This window comes from Triturus cristatus, chromosome 7 (genome assembly GCF_964204655.1).
Source record: "Triturus cristatus chromosome 7, aTriCri1.1, whole genome shotgun sequence".
Classification (NCBI taxonomy): domain Eukaryota; kingdom Metazoa; phylum Chordata; class Amphibia; order Caudata; family Salamandridae; genus Triturus; species Triturus cristatus.
Genome location: NC_140590.1, coordinates 1,431,727,242 through 1,431,752,762, shown reverse-complemented (window position 1 = coordinate 1,431,752,762; position 25,521 = coordinate 1,431,727,242). Strand labels below are relative to the sequence as shown.

The following is a 25,521-nucleotide window of genomic DNA, read 5'->3' as shown; positions in this document are numbered from 1 at the left end:
TTGGGCATTGCAGAGCCAGCCCAACGAGCAGCAAAGCCTAATGATGAAGCATACCACCCTTGAGGGCGTGTGCTTCAATGAGCAGACGCTGCTAGCGACTGAGTGGGTTCCTAGTATTTAATATACTACCTTGAACCTATATTGGAACAGTATACCCCACTGAATTTGACAGATGTACATCAGCATTTGGCCTAGTACTTTGTGTCTTTGTACATCTTTTGACAACCCACTTCTTAAACTGCTCCTACACATTCATATGGCAAAAACACGGGCACTTTTTCGAGTGGTAAAAAGAGATGAAATTTTAAATTGCTACTGGAGCCAAAAGTTGAAGGATCAAGGGGAATTTTCATGGGGGTGGAGGGGGCGATCTGAGTTATGTTTGCCTTACAACTAGGGCTTGTGGCGCGTTAACATTTTGTTTGTTGATATGCACCTGAGCAAATCCCTTGTTAACTTGGTTTTTATTGGATTTAAATTTGCTTGGGTTTGAATCTTCAAGCAAAATATTTGCATTTTATTGAGCAGGTCAAAAAGTAATGAAATGATAAAGTTGTATTAGACCAAAAATGAAAAAGGGGGGTATGGAGCGTGTAGGCCTTGCTATAAGGGTAGGTCTTCCTATTCTACACTGAGTGACGGTAATTGCACTATATCAATGTGTTTTTGGACATAGTTCAGTATTCTGAATTTGGAAAATGTATTGCACTTTGGTTGATGATATGAACCCTGGTATATGTAAGGCAATTATGCGTTTTTATATTCTGAATTGTAGAAACTGTTATGGCTTAGTGCTGAAAACAATTAAAAATGATTATATACAATGCACTTAAAAGGACTACTTAGTATATACCATAATGAATCTTCATGCTCTAGTAGTGTACTCCCATTTTCAAGGTCACATTAAAACGATTTTGCTTTTTCTTTAAAAAAAAAAAAGAAAGGAAGAAAGGAAAGACTATTGTGTTTTGTTCTATTTGATCTAGGTGAATAAAGACAGTCCTAGAAACACAACCTAGTTCCACAGACTCTTCGGGCCTACCCAAGAGAGCATTGGGCACATTGTATGTTGGTGTCCAGCTTTACAAAATGGAAAAACACTACCTTTTAGGATAAGCACATAGAAGGTGGTGTCTGAACTTGCAGGGAGCACCTTTAATGCGTTTTAAAAGTTGTGTTGTGCAGCTAGCAAGTGGTATTATTAAAAGTGGCGCTAGCAAGTGGTTTCATTAAAAGTGGCAACTAAGTAAACAGAAGAGGTTGATTTGTTGCTTTTTGAGAACTGACAAGTTAACAGGTTTTATTTTCTGTCAATGAGTACAGTTGGGCGTTTTCCTAACTGCAATCATTATGAATTTTTTTCTATTAATTGCACAAATTTGTTGTAAAATTATTTTAACTTGAGTTATTTTGTATCATCACCTTCATAGTCTTTTTTTTTGTTTTATTTAACTTAATAAATTACTCTGCTGCGGTCTCCCTTCTCCAATGCTGTATTGATAAGCTCAACGAACATTTCATGGTGTCTAGCAGACACTGGGGAGGGCTACAAGGGATCCTGCAGTGCTTACACTGGAGGTTCTTTTTTTTTTTTTTTTTTTTTTTTTTTAAATGGGCGGAGAGACGCGCATTTGCTTTTTCGTCAGCCCCCACCCACGCTACCCAATTATAACATCAGCGCGCCGCGAGGAGCGATGACGTCAAAGATTTCCCACTGGAGCAGCAGTAAGGAGGAGGTGAGCCCTCTCTCCAGCTCTGGTGAGTAAATAATGCAGATAACTGCCTCCTCAGGTTTCAGAGGCCCTGTTTGAAAGGGGAGAGTCTCTCCTTTTAAACAGGTCTTCCTGAAACGGTTCCCTGCACTGCCAACCACATTCAGGAAACCACTAGGCCACCGGGAGTGTTGGGGAGGGGGGGGGGTTGGGGAGAGGTCAGCCCTTGTGGTATCAGACAGTATTACTGTGTTTATAAATGAAAGAGACACTTAATACTATGAAAGATTTTACGCATTATGCTGCATAATTTAGCTAACCTGTCTGAAAATCTGGTGCTCTTACGAATAATTCCACTGATCTTGGTGATAGCAATGTGAGATTTTACAAGGAGCACGCCTGTGCACAAAGTTCTAGTGGCCACTATGTAAATGTGTGCTCCTTGAGATCAAAGGTAGATTTGTAGCTATAGGAAATTACTTTTAGAGGGGCGCTTGAGAGCGCACACTCAAGAAGGCTGCACTGGTGTGAGTCTCCTGCAGACTGGGACAAACAATTCCCAATCCTGCACAAATGACCCACCCCAACGATTTTTAAATGGCGGCTGCTGTGTGCTGAGAGCAGGAGGCCCCCCGACCCCCCAGGACCCTCCCACTGGTAGTCTTCCCTGTTTGGTCGGCGGCCAGAGTAAACTGCATCCTCGAGAGCAGACGGAGAGACGCAGGCCAGAAGTGAAGCTACGGGGCCGCGGTGAGCGCATGCCTGCTGCTGCTGTAGTGAGAGAGGCCCCTGCAGGCAGATACAACTGCATGAGGATGGCAGGGGAAACTCACGGCACCACACAAACAGCTCAGAGAGCAACTGAGGTCAGAGAGACTGGCCTGGAGAGGTCCTCGGGCCCGGCCTTGGCGGAGCAGGGGCTAGGACCAGGAAGCCCACAGCTTGAGACTGTTCTCTCCAGCAGGATTGGGTGCAGCCGTGAATTCAAATCGGAGGTGGACTGAGGCCCAGAAGCATCAGAGACGGCCAACAGAGGAACGATGTAGTGTGAGAGGTAAATAACACCAAAGGGTCTAGCTCAAATCAGTAAGGCTGAGCCTACAATCAATAAACAACAACAAAAAGCCAGTACTGATATTTCTATCAATGCCTCTGAAGGGAAACAGACACCACCAACACCAAAGGTGGTTATCTTTCGAAATCAAGTTGAATACATATATGAAATATTTTCCAACAAAATGTGTTGTTTTATTTTAACAAAATCTCATGATTTAGCAAATTTCAATAATATACCAAAAACCTAAGACCACACATTTTAACTTCCAGAGCCTATAGAGACTCACAGAGAAAAAAAGGGGGCACAAATGCTGGACAATATTAAAGACAAATCACTTACTTACATAAACTAACACATGAAACATATACAAAACATTAAAGTCTTGTTACATTATTTTTTGACACAACAAAATGGGCCATAATTGACGAATAAAAAGACAATCACAGGTAACAGTGTTTCCTTAAACTTTTAAATACATTCCACTTGTTACATAGCCCGAGTGAAACAAGACAAAAGCACAATATACTGGTCGACGCGTTTTGATAATTAATTAATTAATATCGATATTGAGGTCGTACAACGAACATCACAAATGGCTAATTAGGCCTGGGCTTAAATTACGAAGCTCCTCTCCACTAAGGATATAATCTCCCCTAAAGCGGTTATAAGGTCAAATCCCTTTTACCGTTGGCATGTTGGTTGTCCCACTCACCAAAAACCATTTGGCATATGTGTTTATTCACAAGACGAAATTGGCTGATTTCGTCCTAAATAGAGAGTGGTCCTGAAGAGAACCCCACCTTAAATCTACGGGGTTCGAAACGCGTCGACCAGTATATTGTGCTTTTGTCTTGTTTCACTCAGGCTCCTCAATTACTGCGATCGGGATATGGCTCTTCGACTGGCCAGGGAAAAATGTCAGTTCACATTCGAAAGGAACAGCATTGCGATATATCCTGACTTTACCATGGTGGTACAGGAAGGCAGGAGGGAATTCGTGCCGGTTAAAAGGAAGATACAACAAGCCCAAACAAGACTATGCCATGCACTAACTGGCGCGTCTCCACATCCCTCGCCAGGGAAAGCAGCATTTTTTCACAAACCCACATGTGAACGGATTTTTTTTAAACGAGTCAATCGCACAACGGCATCAGATGTCACGACACGCTCACTTGCCCGATTGACCTGCCCGATGTCACACGTGAGAGCTTTGCCCAGCGAATGAGCAAACGCGGTAGGGCCGAGGTCTTCTTGATTTTCACTGTGATGCAGTCTCTAATATAAACCACAGTCATTTCAGTCTTTGCATTCCCACTGGACACACGTGGCCCTATACGGAACGCTGGAATACGCAACCAAAAGAGTGAAAGCCCGCCTCCACTCTCAGAACAGTGGTTATAGTGGGCAATTGGGACCGAAACGAGACTGATTCCGGGCACTCCCCATCCATGAAGCTGGGGGACCACTGCCGTGGCTTCTGGTTAGTCCACTAGGAGATCCCCACCAGATAACTAGTTCTCTTGTTTCTGCCTTGGGTTTTATTTTCCTTTCCTTTTTTCAAACTACTCACTGCTATTTTCCTTTCTTTCTTGCTCTACTACCCTTTCTTTTACTGTGAAGCTGGAGAGAGCAATGGCCTCCATAGGCCTGCCAGGTGGGAGGCTCCTGTTGACGTGCTATATTGCTTACTGCCCAGGTGTTTCATCATTGGATCCGCTCCCGGGGCTGCTCAACCTACATACAGTCTTTGGTTAAGGTTGTTTGGGAGGGTGGTAACTTTGACTCAAACAGGTTTGGGCTGTTGTTGTGGGAGGGGACTACATCTTCACAAATACATTGTGTGGGAGACAGTTTAGCTGGGCAACACATGTCGTTTGTTACATGTATATAGTCACATGGACAGCGCATGCTTAATTCAAAACACTTCATATTCATCCCATGACAAGACAACTAGAGAGGTTAGGTTTTAATTTCTTGATCTAGAATGTCCGTGGGCTGGGGAACCCCCACAAACGCAGACACTTCCTGGCATATTAAGACAGACATAACATTCAAGTTGCCAGGCTACAGAAGACACATCTTATCCCCTCAACGGCTTCTACTTTTGCCACTCGATGGGCGGAACATAAGTGTTTTGCCACCTACTCCACAAACACCAGAGGCACAGCGATATTTATTAGAAGACATACGCTCTATGTAGCAATGCGATCCTTTCAGGATACACAAGGCTGTTTCAATATTATGTGGGGTCGATTAGCGTCGTACTCTGTCACCTTGGTATGCTGCTACGGTCCCAATAATGATGACCCTGATTTCTTCACCACCCTGTGGGAAAAATGACGGACATAGGATCTACCTTTGTGATCTCGGGCGGGGGATTTTAATACCGCATTAGAGCCACAACACGATAAATCAAACCCTCAACCCCACCATTACACTGCAGCTCAGCGCCAGGTGCAGAATATTGTTGTAGAGAACTACCTTCTAGATGTGTGGAGATATCTCCACCCTTCACTCACTACTCTACGGAGCATTCCACGTGGTCGCGCTTGGATTATTGGATCGCCTGCAAAGGTACGGACCCCTGTGTAAGGAAGATCAGGCATTTAGCGCGCACGCATTCAGATCGCTCCTCTGTTGAGATGACAATAGTTCCCCTTACCGCACACACGCCACATTTAGCTGGGCGGCTCACCCCGACAACACTGCTAGATGCCCTTTAGAGCGGAAGTGGGAAAGAAAATACAAGAATTTTTCAAACGTGATATGGGATTAGTCCCTCAGCTCACAACACTTTGGGAGGACTTCAAAGTCACCATCAGAGGGGTATGCATTGCAAAGGGAGGTGGGATCCTACGCAACATACACATTACCCTCACTCGTTTGGAAGTAGACCACAGGCGCCTAGAGGGAAAATTGACTGACTCCCCTAATGGGGATAAACAGACCACCCTCAAGGACAAGAGGACAGAATATAGGGACACCGCAGAACGGGAATGCTCATTTAGGGGAAAACATTTACTAGCATATCAATATGGCGAGGGGGAAAGAACTGGAAAAGCACTAGCGAAAACAGTTTCTACAATTGTGAGTTAGAAATACAGGAACTGAATGGATTATTCCTTTGAGACACGCATGAAACCCTCTACACTACGAAAAGGATACAGCCACTTGACCTAAACCCATATCTGGATGATATGGCCTTGGGATAGTTGGGGGAGACACGCTGAAATTGAGGAAGATGAGATTAAGGCGGCGGTGATGCAGTTGAGATCAGGGCACGCTCAATATCAAGACAGCCTCCCGGACGACTTTTACAAAGCTTGTATTGAACACTTGACCCCTATTCTGAAGTAGATATATGAAGAAGCCAGGTAAACAGGGATTCTCCCCCAGACTACGCACGAGGCGGTAATCATCTACTTATTGAAACCAGGTAAACCTGACAACAAGTGTGAATCATTCAGACCATTATCCCTGATAAATTGTGACATTAAGATTCTCACCAGAGTCTGTGCTAATCGATTGAGCCTTCTTATGAAATCCCTTGTACTACCTAATCAGCCAGGATTTAAACCCGTGGGTGCAAAGTCGCATAACCTCCGCACGTTTTTCTCCCTGATGCAAGATGTTGATCCTGAACTGGCTACGTTGGCAGTCTTTTTAGACGCCACTAAGGAGTTTGACTCTGTGGAGTGGGACTTCCTTGTGGGGGATAGCGCGCCAAATGAGAGGAACATGCAATCAGTCCCCTTCCTTTCCTAGCCCTCCAGTCTTGAGCTTCAGCTCCCTCCCTGCTGTTTCACCAGCCCATTCTTGTAAACCTCACTCCCCCCTTGCCCTCTTCTTGCTTAACTCAGCTGCTTTGTATCTGGGTCCATAGCATGTGACCCACATGCATACAGAAGGTACCAGATACTTGTTACAGGGGCACGCTACTGTGAAAAATTCCCATTTGAATGCACTGAAAGAGACAAGCGCCTATTGTCTTGAAGCATCAGTGCCTAAAGAACATGTTTCAGAAGCATGGACAATGCAAAAACACCGGGAGCAGTACTCGGTATACCGCTTACTTCTTACATAAACGGCTGCACAGCAGCCTACTTTTGAATAATTTTCATGCACTGCACTCTTGCAACATTTCTGCAGAAAACAGTAGCCAATTAGAAAGCAGACTGTGCACTCCATGCGCCGGAAACAGCAGGTGGTGGCTATATTCATGTTTTAACTTTTTTCGGCTTTCAGACTGGGGAGGTTGAGGAGGGTGCTGCTGCGCACTACTCCATACTTGTGAAGTCTCTATGGATGTGTTTGTGGCCGAGAGAGAGAAGGCTCCGAGTGGGGTCACCGCTCTTTTATCCAGCAGCTCATTCTATGCTCCAGACCTCGCTTTATTTTTGCGACATAACATTTGCAAACCTTCCAATGTTTCAAAGGATGAATAAAAGCATTACTCGCACCTCGTGACGGTGATCTGTCACCGTAACCAGCGGCAACTAATACTTAGAGGAGAGCCTTTCAAAAATAGGATCACGTTCACCAAGCAGGCAGACGAGTCCCGGGGCTGTTGATGCCTCTGCACAGCAGAGATTGCTCTGCTAGAAAGGGGCGAGGCGCTGGGCTGATGGCAGCACTAGAAATCACAACATCCGACAGGCCCTGGTGAGCACGAGAGGGCGCAGCACCCCGAGGGCTAAATATTGTTGTACGTTTCGGAGGACAGGCTGCAGCAGCAGGAGGGGGAGGAGGCTTTGGTCTTGTGCACACTCGCAAGCAGGGCCAGTTTCAGTGGGCTAAGAAAATGCTAAACCCTGCTGAAAGAAGAGCCTTCCTAAAGAAACTCAAAAAGAAGTGCAAGGAAACTGTAGAGATAGGGAGAAAAGCAATAATACAGGTACCAGGGCCAGTCGCCAGGGACGGAAACCACCCACCGAATGGCGGAACAAATGTGAATATTATCCACAGAAAAGAAGGGATTTTCTAAAAGGCACACAAAGGAACCAATGGGGAGTGAGGGATGTGGTAAATGTTTCTAGAGAAGATATATCAAGCCTTGCAGAGCAGGGCATGTGCACTGCTAGGCTCGACCTAAAAAGTGGGCTACATCTTAAAAAAAAAAAAAAAAGAAAAAAGGAAAAAAGGAAAAAAAAAATCCCAACCTGTTTTTTTTTTATTCAGCTCTGCATGTTCCTGAGGAGATGGTGAGGTTAGCACACCAAACAGTTTGTTGATGCCATTTTTAGGAGGAAAATAAACAAGCATTTGCAATGCAACAGGTCTCGCATTTGTTGAAGTTAGAGATGTTGGCGTTCAAAATGACAATGTTTTTTACTTTTGGCTTGTTATACCAATGACAATAACGCTATGCAAGTATAAATACACCACTGCAAATAAAAAACAACAGTAAAAACATTGTCACTTTCAACGCCAACAGCTCAAACGTTAACAAATGCTGAAGTAATGTATTTGTACCAATGTGAGCACAGCAACAAATAGTTCATTCAGCTAAGTACATTACATGCAATGCAGTAAACAGACACTGACAAAAAGGTGGGTTTAACAATAAATCTATATAAAAAAAAATATAAAAAAAAAACACTTCTATCGCCAACAATCCTAGGTACCTCATTACTGGTAGAAATCTGCGTTGTCAGATAAATATAAATAGAGTAGTAGACACTGCAGCAGCTGACAACAACAGGGACAGCGGAGAGGACACCGGCAGACACTGCAGCAGCTGACAACAACAGGGACAGTGCAGTGGACACCGGCAGGCACTGCAGCGGCTTCAGCAGAGGCGCAGATGGGCACAACAACAGCATCAGGTATTGCATTAATAATAGTAATAGCCAAGGCAACCGAAACTATGTCAAATACTTGCATCACACCATACACAATAGTGAGTAAAATGCTATTCACGAGTTGCCCTCCACAATCCCACTACTGAGGGAACTTGCAGCATCTCTGACAGTTGGGGGACATGCGCTCCTTCTGCACATGTCTTTTGATAATGCGCCCGCTGCTTTGTAGGGCAGAGTGGCGGACAAGGATGGGGCCAAGGGTGGTGTGGGGGCCGGTATGGCTGGTAACACCAGGGCGTGGGGAACCGACAAAACTAGTACTACAGTGAGCACTTCAATCCGCATTCAATGCGTGCCCAAAATGTCAAAGGGGAAACACGCCGGAAAAGCAATGACGTATTTCGGGCAACAGGTACTGAAACTACAAGCGAGTAGTCTATGTTCACTCTAGTTAGTCTGGCAGCCACCTTGAATTGGGGAGATATATGCACTCTACGTGCGGGGGTCTCTGCAGACTTCAATGTAAGAGCAGGGAATTTTACAAGAAGGCAGTCAAACTTTAACAAATGCTGAAGCGCAGGGGTGAAGGGCTACTTGGGAAATGAAAGTGAAAGTGTGCATAGTGAAGCTTCTATCTCATTGCTAGGGGACTGCAGAATACACATACAGAGTTTGACGAGCGATGCCGAAGAAAAGAAAAACTCTAATTGTTCAATATTTTAGGCTTTTAGTAAGCAACGCAGCATGCCGATTGTGCCACGCTGCTTTCTAAAAGCATAAAATATTTAAAATAGAGTTTGCCGAACCATGCCTTTTGCTGGAGTGAGGCGAGGCGTGCACTTTAAAAATAAAAGAGCACAGCCGCCATTGGCTGCTTACGGAGACAAAAAGAAAGGCACATGGCCGCTATTGCTAAAGCGTGCTGCACTGCCCCAAAAAAATAAACAATTAAGCACGAACAGAGCCCCCTTTACACGCTGCAGGAGTAAAGTATCCTGACGCACATAGTCTGTTAGATGGCGCAGGAGTAAAGCATCCTAAGGAATAGAGCCTGTCTAGGCGGTGCAGGAGTAAAGTCAGTCGAATTTGTCAAGCAAGTCCACGTTATTTTGTTACCGGCAAGCGTGATAAAGCCACAAGCGGAATAAAATGACAATCAAATGCTCCCCTTACTGTTTTCAGAAATAAATCCATCTGCACCATATGTGGGGGGCTCACGCACCTGAAGCCTGTGTAACAAAAGACGAGTGGTGCGCCCGCGCGCGCCACAGCAAGACATGTGGTTTCAAATATCGCGCCTGTGTCTGGGCACGATAATTGAAACCACATGGCGGAGGTGCGCATAATAGACACCAATAGGCCATGGGCGAAGCTATGCGCGCACCTCGGGCCAATTGAGTGCAGTCTTTCATAAAAAGACGCAGGCAAAGGCCAATAGCGTGGCCCAAAAGGAATCGCACACGCACGAGCGTGTGCGATTCCTAGGTCAGTTTTCAAACCCCCCCATCAGGTCTCGTGCTGCGCGAGCAGTGCTGCGCACTGCAACGCTAGGCACGATACCTAAAAAGGGGAACATAAGTTCAGTGAGAATATCTGTGGTCGACTATAAATTGACATTTGTGAAGAGTAAAGGATTGGAAAATTCAACAATCAAATTCCAGTTGAGTCAATTTTACTCTGAGCCTTAGGTCCCAATACTTCTGATGCTCCAGAGAGAGGACTTGTTTGAACAGTCCTCCGTCCTCCTGAGCGCTCGTTGAAATAAATTGGATGCAGAACTATTCCCCTGGGAAGCCCCCCATCGATCCACTTTGTCCTCAGTTTGCTATCAAATACAGAGAAGGGTGGACTTCAAAGTGACCATGTTCCTTCTTCGTATAAGACCAGCTTGACCTAAACCTACTGGAGTCTGAGTGAGGGCTGAATGGACAGTTGAAAGTGTTAGAGATAATCTAGAATATGCTAGGGAGCAATGCTAAGTGGGTTTTAGAGAGTGATCCTGAGCACGTGTGTGGGAATGATTGAGTCATGCAAAAGGAAGTGATCTGCAATATGTGTTAGGGAGTGATCTAGTGTGTGCTGTGATCACAGTGGAACTATCCAGAGCAAATGATCAGAGAATTCTAGAAACTGTATTAAGAAGCAATCTGGAGCATATTAATCAGAGCGATCCAGAGTGTCTTGGTTTGTGATCTACACTGTTTGGTTTGGAAAATCTCCAGGGTGTATTAGTAACTATTTGAAAAGTATGTGTTAAGTGCAATCGAGAACATTTGATAGGGATCAGTCTGCAATGTGTGTTTGGAGTAATTAGAGCACAGGTTAGGAATTTTCTGATGTGTTCAGAATGATCCAGAGGGTGAGTTAGGTAGCAATCAAAGTAATCTTTATTTCGGTCATAGACCATAAAAGATAATCGATCCAAAAAACATACATTATTAAAAAGGAGAATATTACAATTCATAAAAGGTATATACAATAAAGATTACATTAGTTCATAAGCAATTCATTAAAACAGTGAGGAAAAGAGGAAAAGTTTAAAATGATTATAAAAACAGTGATACATAAAATCAGGGGCTGTTGGTTGAGCCTAAGGGTTAGACATTAGAAGAGAACACCTCCTTCGCCACACAGCATGCCAGAAACGTGATGCCGAGAAGACTATAGGTAATGATGTATCAGTCTTCAAGATTCTGTAGGCAACCTTACAGTGTGTAGTCCCCATGTTCCTACAGAGTTGGAGAAGCAAGCGTTTTCTGACTAGTTTGTATGTGGGACAGAAGAAAAGAACGTGTAAGTCAGTTTCACTGTTGGCTCCGCAAGTTGGGCAATCAGAAGGGTTGTCAGTCGACCACTTTCCTGTAAAAGCTCTCAAGGGCAATGTGCCATATCTAAATTGCATGTACAATATTCTAGAGACATTAGGCTCAATCAGGTCTAAAACGGATTCTATTTTGAACTCCACCTTGATGTTAAGAAAATCCATAGTCAGTGGGCCTAATTTGTTATTGGCTAACATCATATTTTTATTGTTTAACCAAAATGCATTAGCCAATTCGGCTCTAGAGAGTTTAGGGGCAGTTATTTCAGGATGATGCCATAGAGCCGGAAACCCTAGTCTAATAAGCTCCCTTTTAATATATAGCAGCCACGGTATATTGGCTAGGCCAGAAAGGGTCATTAGTGATTTTGTGTCGTTTTGGTAGTTCACTAGCTCCGGTGTTGCCCACAGCCTACGCCAGTACAGTAATGGCCTTAATGCAATTTCATCCTGGATAGGCCTAACTCCCAAGTCCAATCTAAGTGGTGTGAGGGGTGTGCTAGGTGGTAAGGACAGTAATGACCTTAAAAACAAATTCTCAGATCTGCCAATGTCTCCAGTTAGGCAGTGCCCCCAAAGTTCAACCCCATAAAGAGTTGCAGCCCGTGCTTGTGCTTTGTATATCTCAATGGTGGGTGCTATGGGTTTGGAGGTGGTCGCTCTATACATTTTGAGGATCCCATCGCAGGCCTGCGTGAGTCGTAATTTAGCTTTTGCTAACTGGGGACCCCATTCCATCCTATCCGAAAGTGTGACTCCGAGTTAGGTAGCAGTTTCTAGCACAAGCAAAGGAGCATTGGGAGAGCAAGTGTGCTAGCGAGTGATTTGGTGTGTGCACTAGGGGCGATCCTTAGAGGGTGTTACAAATGGCCTGGAAGGTGCTTCAGAGCAATTTGGAGGGTGAACCCCTGTTTTCAGTTGTGCCCCGAGGACAGCAGAGCCTTTGCAGATGCTGCAAAGGCTAATATACTACTATTCAAACTCAAGTCCTTGAATATTTTGAGAAAGCGCTGCTTGTCACAAAATAGTCCCAGCGGCTTATTTGACAGGTATACTCAAATATATAACAAGCATTATAATGTATGACAATAATATCGCATCCAAAGCATTTTTATACTACTACAGAGAAAGGTGAAAATAATAGGTGAATATTATAGTGAACAGGGTTAGGTAAATGATGTAGATGTAAAAATAATAATATAGTTACCTTGCGATACAGCAGTAGGGCATGTACTGGATGCAATATAATTCTAGATAGGTATTATTGACCTCAGAAAAGTGTAATGCAATAATTGACTATTTTAACTCCAGATCTGGAAAACGTTGTAGAAAGTTACAATTTCTCCAAGCATTGTAAAGCAGAGTTGAAATGTAACTTTTCATTGCAGCACACTCCCAGACACTGCTGCCATGAGGCCACAGCAGTAGGCACTAAACTTGGAATACCTTTAGAAGCAAGTATAAGCGTGGGGGAGGAAGGACGTGGATTAAGTTGCTTTTTATGTGTTCTTTAGTCTCTCAATAACAAACCAACTGGTTTCGACTTGTCCAAATTACATCTTGAAAGTACTTGCTGAGTGGGCCAATATAATGTGCACGTCTTCGACAAGACCTGGCAGTTTAGCAAACCGCACTTGGTATGCTGCGACTTTTAAGCCTGTACTTCAGGCATTAACAGTGAAACCATAGCCCTAGTTCTGGTTTAAGATGTCATGCATGACCAGACAGCCACACATGCGCGCACACAGCAGCTATAGGAGCGGGTGGGAGAAGCAGAGTACATATTAAATTAATAGAGAAATGTGAGAAAACGGGTTAATAGCCGTCGTGAAATAATAGTAAGTGCTTGGAGTTAACTTATGTGAGATGTGACAGCTTGTTTGTCGGGCCGCTAATAGCTGTTTCCGGTCCCCACTTTCCCCCTGCCTGTCACAGCCAATCTATGTCCTAATCTGCTTCAATTAATGGGGAGCAGTCGGTGCACTGCTCGCCCCCCGACCCGCTTGGAAAAGCTGGTCTCGCAATGGCGCGCGCGCGTCGAAGCTCAGGAGAGCACGGGACCTGCAGGCTTCCCGCGCTAAATGGGTACCGCGGATTGCGCATCTGACACCCTCTCTGCTGACAAATTATTTCTCTCACCGGCTGTCTGTCTCCCATTAGACAACGGAGGGCGAGTTCACGGGTGAGGAGCACCCGCCTGCCTAGCCGCTGCGCAGACACTCATTACAAACGCCCCTACTGCAGCGTGAAAATGCTGCAATTAAATCTATGCAGATTGTTGTTTTAAACGGGCATATTTTGTAGATTTCTGCAGAACTCACTTCTGACGCCGCCCCTCATCCCATCTGCAGTCACTATCTGCGCGTTAACAGAGGCCCTCCAGGCTACCGTTAGGTATTCCGTTAGACAGAACAGGAACTTCACAACAGGCGCGTCCCTCTGGACGCCGGTTGGGATGGTCAGAGCCAGTGCTATGCCAGACCAGTTTCTGTTAGGCTGAAGGACTAGTGTAGAGGCTGTAATGTTTCTGGGCAGGGCCTCTTAAAAGCTGGTTCTTGGGTGAGCATAACGTGACTGACTTTGCCAAGCTCTTCCAGCCTCTTGGAGGACTTGAAAGGCACTAAACCAGCTGCACCTCCCCCTCCAATACCAAATAATGGAAACCTGGCATAGCACAAAACGGCCATTTGTATTTAAAGAAGCAATCACAATATATAGTCATCCTGATGTCTGCCTGCACCCTCTTCTCAATAGTAAAGCCGCAGAGGGTGGACTCGGTTACTGAGAAGTGAAGCAGCCCTGATGGGAAATTTTAGTATTCTAAGATTTGAAGTATTGCAGCCTTGCTTAAAATTCTTGATACAGTCTGCTTTCAAGCCTAGCAGCCCCACTGCGAAATGATGGTACTGTCTGATTTAAAGCGTACCACCCCCCTGCCCCCCCCCCGAAGTGTAGCAATCCCACTGACAGCGTTGGCACTCTCTGATTTAAAGTATGTCAACCCCACAGAGAAGTGTTGCCACTCTCTGATTTAAAGTATAGCAACCACGCTGTGAAGTGTTGATGCTCTGATTTAAAGTGCAGCAACCCCAAAGAGAAGTGTTGGCTTTCTCTGATTTGAGGTATATCTGCCCTGGTGACCAGAGTTGGTACTGTCTACTTTAAAGTATGGCAGCCCAGCTGAGCAGGACTGGTACAATCTGATATAAAGTAGAGCTGTCCTGGTGAAAAGATTTGGTACGCTCTGATTTAAAGTATAGCAGTCCTGGTGATAAGTGGTGGTACTGCCTGATTTAAAGTATTACAGCCCTGATGGGAATTGTTGGTTGTCGCTGAATTAAAGTTTAGCAGCCCTGGTGAGAACTGTCGGTACTCTCTGCATTAAAGTATAGCAGCTCTGTAATGTGTTAGTACTGCCTGATTTAAAGTATAGCAGCCCTGGTGAGAACTGTTGGTGCGCTCGGATTTTAAGTATAGCAGCCCTGGTGAGAATTTCTAGCACTCTCTGATTTAAAATATAACAGCCCTGGTGAGAATGGTTGGTACTCTTGGATGATTTAAAGTATAGCAGCCCTGGTGAAAAATGTTGGCACTGTCTTATTTAAGGTATGGCATCCTTGGTGAGAAGTGTTGGTACTCTGATGTAAAGTATGGTAGCCACAAAATACAGTGTTCGTACTCTCTGTCAAGTTTGCCACTGAGAATGAAAATTATTGTTACAGTAGCTCTGCTGACAAGTGTTAGTATTTTCCTTTTAAAAGTACAGCAGCAGTGAAGGAGCATCTTAATGCTCTGGGCAGATCGACTCCCCGCAGAACTACACAGCTGAATCATTGCCAGTCAACCTGCCCTGCTGCACAAGCCTTAGGTCAGTAGTGCTCATCAATACGCCGCTCCTCACCAGTAAACATAGGCAGTTTAATCACCATATTTTATTCCTAGAGAGTGCCATATACTCAAGACAGATGGCATGGTCCCCTTTTCAATAGCGCTAAAAACAAACAGAAGACCTTAGAAAGACAACAAATCAAAAGGCAAAATATTCAGCCCCGAATCTTCCATTACATGACCACAAAATCTGCAAGAACTACTACCAATAAATTCCCAACAGCAGCCAAACTCAGCTCAACAGAATACTCTAGACACACCAGCCCACACTTCTACACATCAAGTACAGCACCGACGACCATTCAAATGTCAATGTGCTGCACCAGCTCCACTCAACATAAAGAGAGCATCTTAACGACTACAACACAGCAGTGACCTTTCTGCCTTAGGGCTCAATGCTGCAAACACAATAGAACACCTTAATGATCATATGTTCAACCACCAATCTCATTTAAAAAAAAAAAAAACACAAAATATGCACCAACCCACACCCTCCTACAGCAATTCGAAATGAGCTTTTCTCCAACTCCCCAACGAAAAAAAAGACCATCTAAGACCCTACAACACACTCTGAAAATACAAGACACACACAGCATGCACAAACAAATGCCCCCAGCAACCTTCATACAGAGCACACTAAATACATAAACATCAGAGACCTGTGCGACGTACAGAGCACCTAAACTATGCAAATGACAACAATCACTAAACACAGACTGAAATTGAATACGACCCTCAGACCACCCAACAAAATTTCACCTAACCGGTAAGCGAACAAACAGTAGAAGCAACTCTAGACTCAGAACAATTTTAAAGCAGTCTGCAATACATCCTACAATACTCACTGCTTATAACGTATATGTTGCACAATCTAACATGCCTCACAGGCAGGTAAATGACAACAACCATTCTAACAGAACCCAAGCCAAGTGGATTAGCTTTCCAGCTTATTGCTCACCCACAAACACAAACCTATACACTTGAAAAAAATAATACACTCCAAACTGACCAAGATACAACCACCTTCTGGGCGATTGGTCCTCCACCACACCTTGGGAGTTTGTGAACAGCCCTACAAATACAGCCCTCATTGACCAAAACACACAACACTAAAGTTCATCCTTAACAGTCTGAGCACATAAGACAGGACAATACGCTGCCAGCCAGAAATAGCCTTAAACGTGCACCCTGGACAGGCCACAGCGCCAACGGGTCACCCTCATAGCAGATGTGCGCTTTATAAATGTTGCTAAGATAACATAACAACAAGCGTTGTTCACCATGGGAGGTACAGCAGGCTACTGGACGCCTTCTCCTTCACAAGTGTTTATGGTACCCTGGGCCGTCACCTTCCTCCTACTGACTGCCCTAACCGGGAGGGTCCAGGGCCCTTTGCCACTGGTGTTGGCAGACTCGCAGGAACTCCATCTCCCCACACAATAGTGCACCTTTCATTGCACCAGGGCCCAGAGATTGAGGGGCTCACTGCGCTCCAAAAATGGCCTTTTTATTACCCATCTGGGAGGAAGGGGCAATTTACCCTGGCACGTCACTGGCAGTCTCTTGTACCGCTCAACACTCCTTTCCACCCCCACCACTTACACCCCCTTCGCCGGTGTCAATGGGACCGTCCACCGTCTCCTACTGCCAGTGTCTCTTACAGCAGTACTAAGCCAAGCCTTAACTGATGCCTCTGTCCCTTGATCCGGTGAGAGGCGGATTGAGGCTATCTGTAGGCAGGCAGGGCCGCCCTGGGCGAGGATCTAGCTCTGAGAGCTTTGTAGTGCAAGTCCCTCTCACATGTATTAGCACCCCGCCCCCCCAGGCCTGGGCTGCAGCGGGAGGGGCTTCAAAGAACTTCTGAAATCTTGTTTGAAAGCAATAAGTGGGCACTGGCAGTCTATTACCAGCCCCCCTGAGGGTGCGAGAGGTAGGCAGCACGGAGCAGCTTTGAGGGAATTGGAAACTACAAGTTCGATTCCACACCAGGAAGGTGGGAGGAGCGAGGGGGCGGGGGGGGACGAGGGGTGGTGGACACCGGCTTAGACGGCAAACCAAGAGCAGCTTTATGGGAATAGAATATATAAATGTGACTACGTGAGAAGGGACCAGGGGGAGATATCCACTGGAAGGGACCTTGAGAGAAGGGGTTTACAAAGAGAAAGGGGGAGCCCTGGAGAGAGGAAAGCGAGGGAACATAAAGTTAAAGAGAAAGCAGAAGGAAGGGGGATTAGAACCTGGAGTAGAAAAGGACGCATAGGGGCGGGGTTCCGATTGGAGGGATGCTAGATGACGAACACCGAGCTCAAGCAGTGTGGCAGTTCCCACCGTCTGCAACACCTCGACTAGAATCGTCACCTGCTGTTCTTGTGCCTTTGCACTATAAATTCACTCACTACAATGTTTCCAATACCTTTATCATCATTGGAGTTGTAAAATGCTTCTCCTCGTAGTTAGCTCTTCTGTGTTACAAGCACCTCATATTTCAGAATCCCTTTCTTGTATACGACTGGTTTCCCAGAGAATAGTGCTAAAAAAAATAAAACCTGTCCACACTCACCGAAGAAATGTTTTCACAATGAGGATATCCAGACTTTTGGAACACCAGTACCTTTCTAGATCCCTGTGTGCTCCGCTCTGCAGGTCGTGACTCCGCTCCACTGCGAAAAAAAACCAAAGAAGCCCGCGAGTGGTGCGCGCGCATGCGTCACAGCGAGACGTGGCTTCAATTATCGCGCCCTTGTCTGGGCACGATAATTGAAACCACATGACAACCGGTGCGCGTAATAGACACCAATAGGCCATGGACGGAGCAATGTGCCCGCCTTTGGCCTATTGCGTGCTCAGTTTGTGAAAAACACACATGCACAAGCCAATCGCGGGGATCAAAAGAAAAAGAACACACACGAGCGTGTGTGATTTCTAGGTACGTTTTGAAACCCCCTCCAAGAGGTCTCTCGATGAGCGAGCAGTGCTCCGCACTGCAACGCTAGGCGCGAGACCTAATAAATGGAGCACTTTTATTCTTATTTTCCCAAAAACCTAAAAAGGTTGCTATATTTTGCCAATTTTCTCAGTTCCCTCTAGTAGAATCATCGACAAACCCAGGCTGGACTGTTCCCATGAGAAACAGGGTCAAGACTGATTTTCATATGGCGAGGTCCAAACTGGGGTGATTTAGTGAGCAAAAGAACGATGGATTTAACCCAGATCTCTTGACTGGGGGGGGGGGGGGGAGGAGGGGAAATGTTTGATATTATCAGAATTCCGTTCATCATTTGTTGCCACAGTATTATGCATAGTTCATTTAGAGCACAACACGCAAAGATTAAATTGTAGTGCGACATGTCAGTGTAAAGCCAAGTGAAACTACTGAGTAGATCCACTCAAACACCAAACAAAATCTACAGATTTGTATGCATCTCATTCTAAAAACTAAAGGACACTAATCAGTAAGATGCAGTTAATTGAATGCAGTCACCAATAGGCTGCAACCATCGCCATAGGATTAGGGTAACATTTGTAGACCTTATTTATTGAGGTCGCTGGTGAGCAGTCAGGGCTTTAAGAAATTTATAAATACAAACAGAGTCAGCCAAACCTATGAGGTTACCAGTCTACTGGCTTAAGTAGATCACAGTTTGAGAGTCTGTTATGCTTGCATGGTATTAAGAGTGAACCTAGATGCGGCAATGCTTGGGAAGCACATTTCTCTGATGTGAAGGCTCAAAGTAATCAGCAGGTTCTGACATCCAAACATTTTTTTATGAAAAACACGAACTAATGGGTAATAGCAGCTAACATATTTTGCAGCAGTTGGAGGAATTTAGTGTATTTTGCAGACAGGCAGCCAGAAAGAATAAATGGAAAATATTGAACATCTACAAGAGGCAAGAAAACGCCCACTGTTTTGCAAACAAGTAAATTAGAAGAAAGTAATCATGCCAACAAAACGATGAAAGAAAATAGTACTGGGAAGGGGGAAAAAACATACACACACACAAGGAAATGTCCATAACCCCAAAGTATAGGTGAACAAATCGAAATCTTCAAAGATTAGCTCACAGTTTTTTAAAGCACTTTAACAGATGTGAAGGCAAAATTGAGGTGTGGTAGCATCAAGTGGGTATTTTCACTGGAAAGTAAAACATTGATAGAATGGAGGTTTACGCTATGTGTACTATAATTGAGAAAAGTTAGTCTGAATAAGAAGGGTTAAGAAAAGATTTGTTATAAGGAATTATGTGAAGCACTCTTCAGCAAAGTTTCTCTTAACAGTATACTTTAGTCAACATTGCCACTGAACACCGTAAATCCTTAAAATCCTCTACTGTCCTATAACAGCTCCCAAACAAATTGGTTGGCCTATCATTTCAAACTTCAGTTGTGTTCAATTTCTATTTCTTCTTCCACAATTAAAATAAAAAAGAAAAATTAAAAAGAAAAGAAAAAAAAAAAAAAAAAAAAAACACACACAATAGCACCCTGCTGTATTTGTTCGAAACTTTCATTTGCTATCTACAGCCTACGTAAATCTTCATTAAGCCTTTAAATAATTAACACCATAATGACACGCCCACGTTATGTAACAAACTTCACCCTCTCAGTTAATCGGACATCCATTCTCTTGCCCTTCAAACTTTCTGCTGCTTTTGACACAGCTAGCCAACTACTCTATCACTCACAGCACCACAGGATCTGCTCCATTAATTTTTTTCTTGCGTCTCAAGCCTGTTTTGTTTCTTGCTGTTTGAGCTCTATGGCCAATCAGCACCTAGCTGCGTACACCTTAATGGCCTAGAGCTGAGAACACTCAATTAACATAACAGACACCATTGCTGTACCACCTGCACACAGCATGCCTTCTTCTTGTGCCACCTGTACACCACACACCTTTATTGTGGTCTACTTATTATCTTCCTCCGATAACCTCCAACTGCAAAGAGCTATTGTCTGGCACTTTGATTAATTCATTTCAAAACCCCTATGTCGATTTACTCCTATTAACTTACAACCAGCCTTCTTGACTGTATCCCCCTCGACTTGAAAAATATGGAGTTCTCTGAAACGCCAGCATACAACTTTAGATCGCAAATTTACAATGACTGCTACCAGATTTCAAGTAAACATGGAAAAGGCAGCACCTAACAGACTTAAAAATACTTGCCATGAGTTACAAAAAGTCATTTGTAAAGCCTTGCAGTTGATATAATCCAGTACTCCTCTTCCTGGATACAATCAAACTTCCATGCAAATACTATCAAATGTATCCATACACATCCAACATCAAAAACCATCACAAGGATGACTTGCTATCTATCCACCATAAGGTCTCAAACAAGCATTTACAATGCAATGGTCTCGGCATTGGTAAAGTTAGAGCTATTGGCATTGCTCATGACATTATTTTTGTTTATGTGTTTGTTTTTAAAACATTTAAACAAACGGCATTGTCATGAGCAATGCCAATAGCTCTAACTTTAACAATGCCGAGACCGTTGTTTTCTCCTTAGTTAAGGGCTTTGTTCTCGAAATCCCGTCTTGGTGGAAATGGCTTTATTGACCCGTATGTAGTCCGTGTCCAATAGAAATGCTTTCAACCTAATTGAAAACCCATTATTCATAACTTAAAGTAATACGCTTTGCTCTGTCACTTTGTTCCTATAATGAGGCGGCAAAGAGAGAGTGTGAGGGGATTTTTTGTGAACATAAAGCCGTGTTTATTACTTTCCTTGAAGCCTAGCTTATCGCAGCTTGCACATCTTCGCATCCTGGCCCTCGTCCCCGAGTCCACCCCGGCCTTGGGGTCTGGGACTGGGGAGGAGGTTTGGCTGCGGGAGTGGTGTGGGGGGGGGGGGGGGGGGGGGGGGTTGTCTTAATTTGCATGTAGGACGAGGATAACTAAGTCTAGTTTCCCTGAATCGTATCTTGCGGTGTTGTTGATAACATGCACTGTAGAGTAGCCAGCTGTTTCGACACATACTCTGTAGAACACGTGCAACTTCTCGGCTAGATGTAAAGAGCAGTCCGCGACCTCGCTATGACCCCTTCGGCTGTGGAGTCGTATCCGGTTTAATTTCGGTGGTGTTTGTGGGTCGCTGCTGCTCACTGGTAGGTGCGGTGTTGCTTTCTGTTAACTGCTGTGCCCTGTTAGATTCGATCTGTACCCTATGCAAGGAGGTTTTTTTTGGGGGGGGGGGGGGGGGGGATTGAGTAATGTTTCCAAGTGCCTTATATGGACACGCGCTCACGGGTACGGTGGAAGTCGCAAGGAGTGCCTCGAGGATGAGAATGTTGAGAAATTCTCTTAAGGTAAAGGATGGAGTTGTGAGGAATGGTGCGAGGGAGAGTGTGGTGAAGAATGGTGCAAACAGGAGGTTATTGGTGAAGAATGTTAGTGGCAGGAGACTTGGGTGGAGAGGAATGGTATGGGGACGACATGGAAGCAGAAAGTATGGCACTAGAATAACAGTGGTGATAATTCTTCGGAGATGAGTGGTCGGGGGGGGAGGAGATCACAAGAGGGTTTCAAAGGGCTGTGTGGCAATGAGGTGGGGGCGGGGGTTCAGTCACAGCAAGCAGTAAGAACAGTCAAATATGTCCCTAGCATTACTTCGAAGAACATATTTTCCAGTTGCATGCACATTTTACAAACTCGCTGATTTTCTCTAGAAGTGAATTTCAACATACAGAGGAGTCGGAAGGCTTAATGACTAATAAACCGGCCGCAGCTGGCGACACTACCCAGCAACGCTGCTGGCCGTGACCAAACTGCTCATTTTATCACGAAGGCCAGCCCGCGCAGGGGGCACAAGGGGCCGGGAAATTAACCTACCGAGGCCCCTGGTGCCAGAAGACTCACGGATGTGCCGCAGTGGGGAAAACGTGCCACGAAGGTCAAGGGAGGGCCCGGGGGAGGCCAGTACAAGCACACCGCTGCCTTTCTCCGAGGCAGAACAGAATAAATGCCTCGGAGAAAGGCAGCCTCCTTTTCGGATTCGGGGGCGTGTTTTGCTGTTGTCTCCTCCCTGAGACTTTTCGCAAAAAACACGCCCCCCCGATCCGAAAAGGACGGGGCATGATTGGAGTGACGGGACCTCTTCTCCAATGGCTGGCCAGCATTTACGAGGCCAGCCAATGGAGAACAGGGCAGAAGAGGGGCGGGTTCAAGCCCCTCTTCTCCCAAGTCCCAGAAGCGTACCAACTCCAAGGAAAGCCTCGAGCACGGCGTGCCCCGCACAGCCGCTTCTGTCAGCCGAGTTCATCCCTGGGGGGTGGAGGGGTTTCACCTCCACCCCGTGATGCTGGCCTGGGCAAGGCTGCACTGCTCACTCAGGAGGCGGGGACGGGGGGAGAGAGCATCCTCAGCTTCTTCAGGGGGCAAAGCCGGGGAGTGCTGCAGCTCAGTGAGATATAATTTGTCAACTTTCTACTCTCAGCCAACACTCCCTATTCTGGAGGGCGCCGACCGTTTTTAGCCAAAATGTTTAGCTTTAAAAATCTATTCCTACTTAAAAAAAAAAAAAAAAAAAAAAAAAAAAAAAAAAAACACACACACACACACAAAGAACACATTTTACCATGGCAGAGCAATTAGTGAACCACATCTCGACTAGTGTCAGGCACACTCCCGTCCAGACACTGATGCACAGAGTGCAGAACGGGACCACCGTGCCTCGGGCTCAGTCAGCTGCACAAGGCAGTGTCAGCAGGCGTGAGCCTGCTCTGACTCGTGAATGGGAGAGCAGCGGAGGTGCCAGACACATCAAGGTCCCGGGGGTCTGAGGGAGAGGACCAGAGCGAGGGAAGCCGAGAGTCAGCAGGTACTGTGTCTGCCCTGACATGGCCTCCTGGCTCCTGGAAGGAAGGGCAGCCTTCTCGATACAGAAAGGTCACAGCAGGTCTGAGGGGGAGACAGCCCGAGGGAAACCAGGGGCCGACGAGGCTCGGTGTTTGTCCAAATAATGCACTAGATGGCAGACAACTGTATCAAGGAGGAAAGCATACCAATGACATGACAACTCCAGGGCCATACGTCACCGCAGACACAGTACGCGGGCTCCTGGGAGGGGTGCTGCGCAGCGGGGATTCTGAAGGGGGGGGCGGCGGAGGAGGAAGGGTTACGTCACTATTGTACTAAACTGTTAACCGACTTTCCTAGCTGCCTCGATGCTTTTCGACTGAAAGCACGTCTGAAATCCACCGTCTATTGTATGAAACGTTCGGGCATTGTACAGTGAGGCAATGAGGTGGGGGCGGGGGTTCAGTCACAGCAAGCAGTAAGAACAGCGAAGGCCAGCCCGCGCAGGGGGCACAAGGGGCCGGGAAATTAACCTACCGAGGCCCCTGGTGCCAGAAGACTCACGGATGTGCCGCAGTGGGGAAAACGTGCCACGAAGGTCAAGGGAGGGCCGGGGGGAGGCCAGTACAAGCACACCGCTGCCTTTCTCCGAGGCAGAACAGAATAAATGCCTCGGAGAAAGGCAGCCTCCTTTTCGGATTCGGGGGCATGTTTTGCTGTTGTCTCCTCCCTGAGACTTTTCGCAAAAAACACGCCCCCCGATCCGAAAAGGACGGGGCATGATTGGAGTGACGGGACCTCTTCTCCAATGGCTGGCCAGCATTTACGAGGCCAGCCAATGGAGAACAGGGCAGAAGAGGGGCGGGTTCAAGCCCCTCTTCTCCCAAGTCATTAAATCTCCGGACTTCCGGTCTGCCGACCGGATGGTCCCGAGACCTAAAAAAGAAACCATACCTGCCCGCTCCCTATCAGAGCTCCACGGGACACACAACCACAAATTAAGAAATAACATTGGTAGAATATATCAGAAAAATACATAAGAGCAGTATCGCCTTAGTTACATACTCAAAACACGTTCTAAAACGCAGGCTCCAACAAAAGCATAGCCAACCTTAAATGGGGGAAATTAAATGGTTCTGCACAACCACCGCCTATTCCCAAAGGCTAACAATCGTAAGTTTCTGCAAAGACATCCCCACTACTCCAGCAAGCACCCCTACAAACACCCCTACTCCACCAAGTCCTTCAGTAGAAAACAAGTTTCAAACAATAACAAGCTACTACATTAGCTGGTGCGGTGCTGCAGTTCCGTACGGTTGTTGTGCGGGCAGACAGACAGTGATGGTCCGGTCAGCAAAGAAAAGTGGCCCCACCCCAGCTAGTTATAGCGAAGGGGCGGCTCCGGATTAAGCTACGGCTGCTCAGGCACAGACGAGCTCCAGCTGAGAAGTGACAGCCAAGCTAAATCTAAAGCGTCCGCGAGACACACGCAGCCCATTCAACTCGCCCGCGTCGCCGCCAGTCGTCCAATCAAAGCGTGCGCAGCCAACCGACGGCCAATCACAACACGCGACCCTCCACAACACGACTTCTCGCCTTCACCAATCATTGTCCGGTGTCGTGAAAGGCGCCCAATCATGAATCTGCCCGGCTGTCCGAGTGCCGCGTCCATGGGGATGAAGTTGGCGTGCTCGCATGAGGGAATGCTCTTGTGTCACCATGGCCACTGTCTGATGCCCCGAGGAGGCAGGCAGGACTCGGCAGGCCTAGACAGCATCATCCCGGCATCAGCTCCAAGGAAAACACAGAGCGTATGTTCATTACCAATTAGAGAGGCTGCTGCATCTAATGTATAACTACAGTTAAAGCGCAGCTTGTGAGTGTTATACCAGCCCCTGGCGCCGAGGGAGGTGTACATGACAATTACGTCTAGTGCCACCACAGCTTCACGCTCTTGAAAACATGAGAGGCGTTTGGCGAACCAGAACAGGGTGTAGCACCAAAGCCAGGCAATGCAGGGCCAACACTCCAACTACAACGTACAGCACTGTTATAATCACCTGAAATCAGGTATAATGTTAGCTTGTAGCACTAACAAAGCTCAGTGTACATGGTGACCGCAACACTTCGAAAACAGGAAACAAACCCGTGCACCCGCAACAGACAGAAGTGGCTCATGTTAACCTATCCCGTATAAAGACTTTTCCTCCTACACTAGCAGTGCCGTGGTGATGCACTTTAATGCAAATGTGTGGCATTGAGGTTTGAAACACATGAGGTGGATTACATTGTGTAAAATTGATAGGATTTTTAGGTATTTATTGAAAGATATCAATTTCGAAATTTTGTTTGGTCTTACATGTCGTTTTCGGATTCGGGGGCGTGTTTTGCTGTTGTCTCCTCCCTGAGACTTTTCGCAAAAAACACGCCCCCCGATCCGA

The 25,521-nt window shown here is 45.9% G+C and overlaps 1 protein-coding gene across 9 annotated transcripts in view; it reads right to left on the bottom strand.

The window, feature by feature from the left end:
• The window catches only part of SPATA2 (spermatogenesis associated 2), a 100,065-nt gene that overhangs the window by 53,825 nt on the left and 20,719 nt on the right, over nt 1-25,521 (bottom strand). The gene's annotated exons all lie outside the window — the stretch shown is intronic.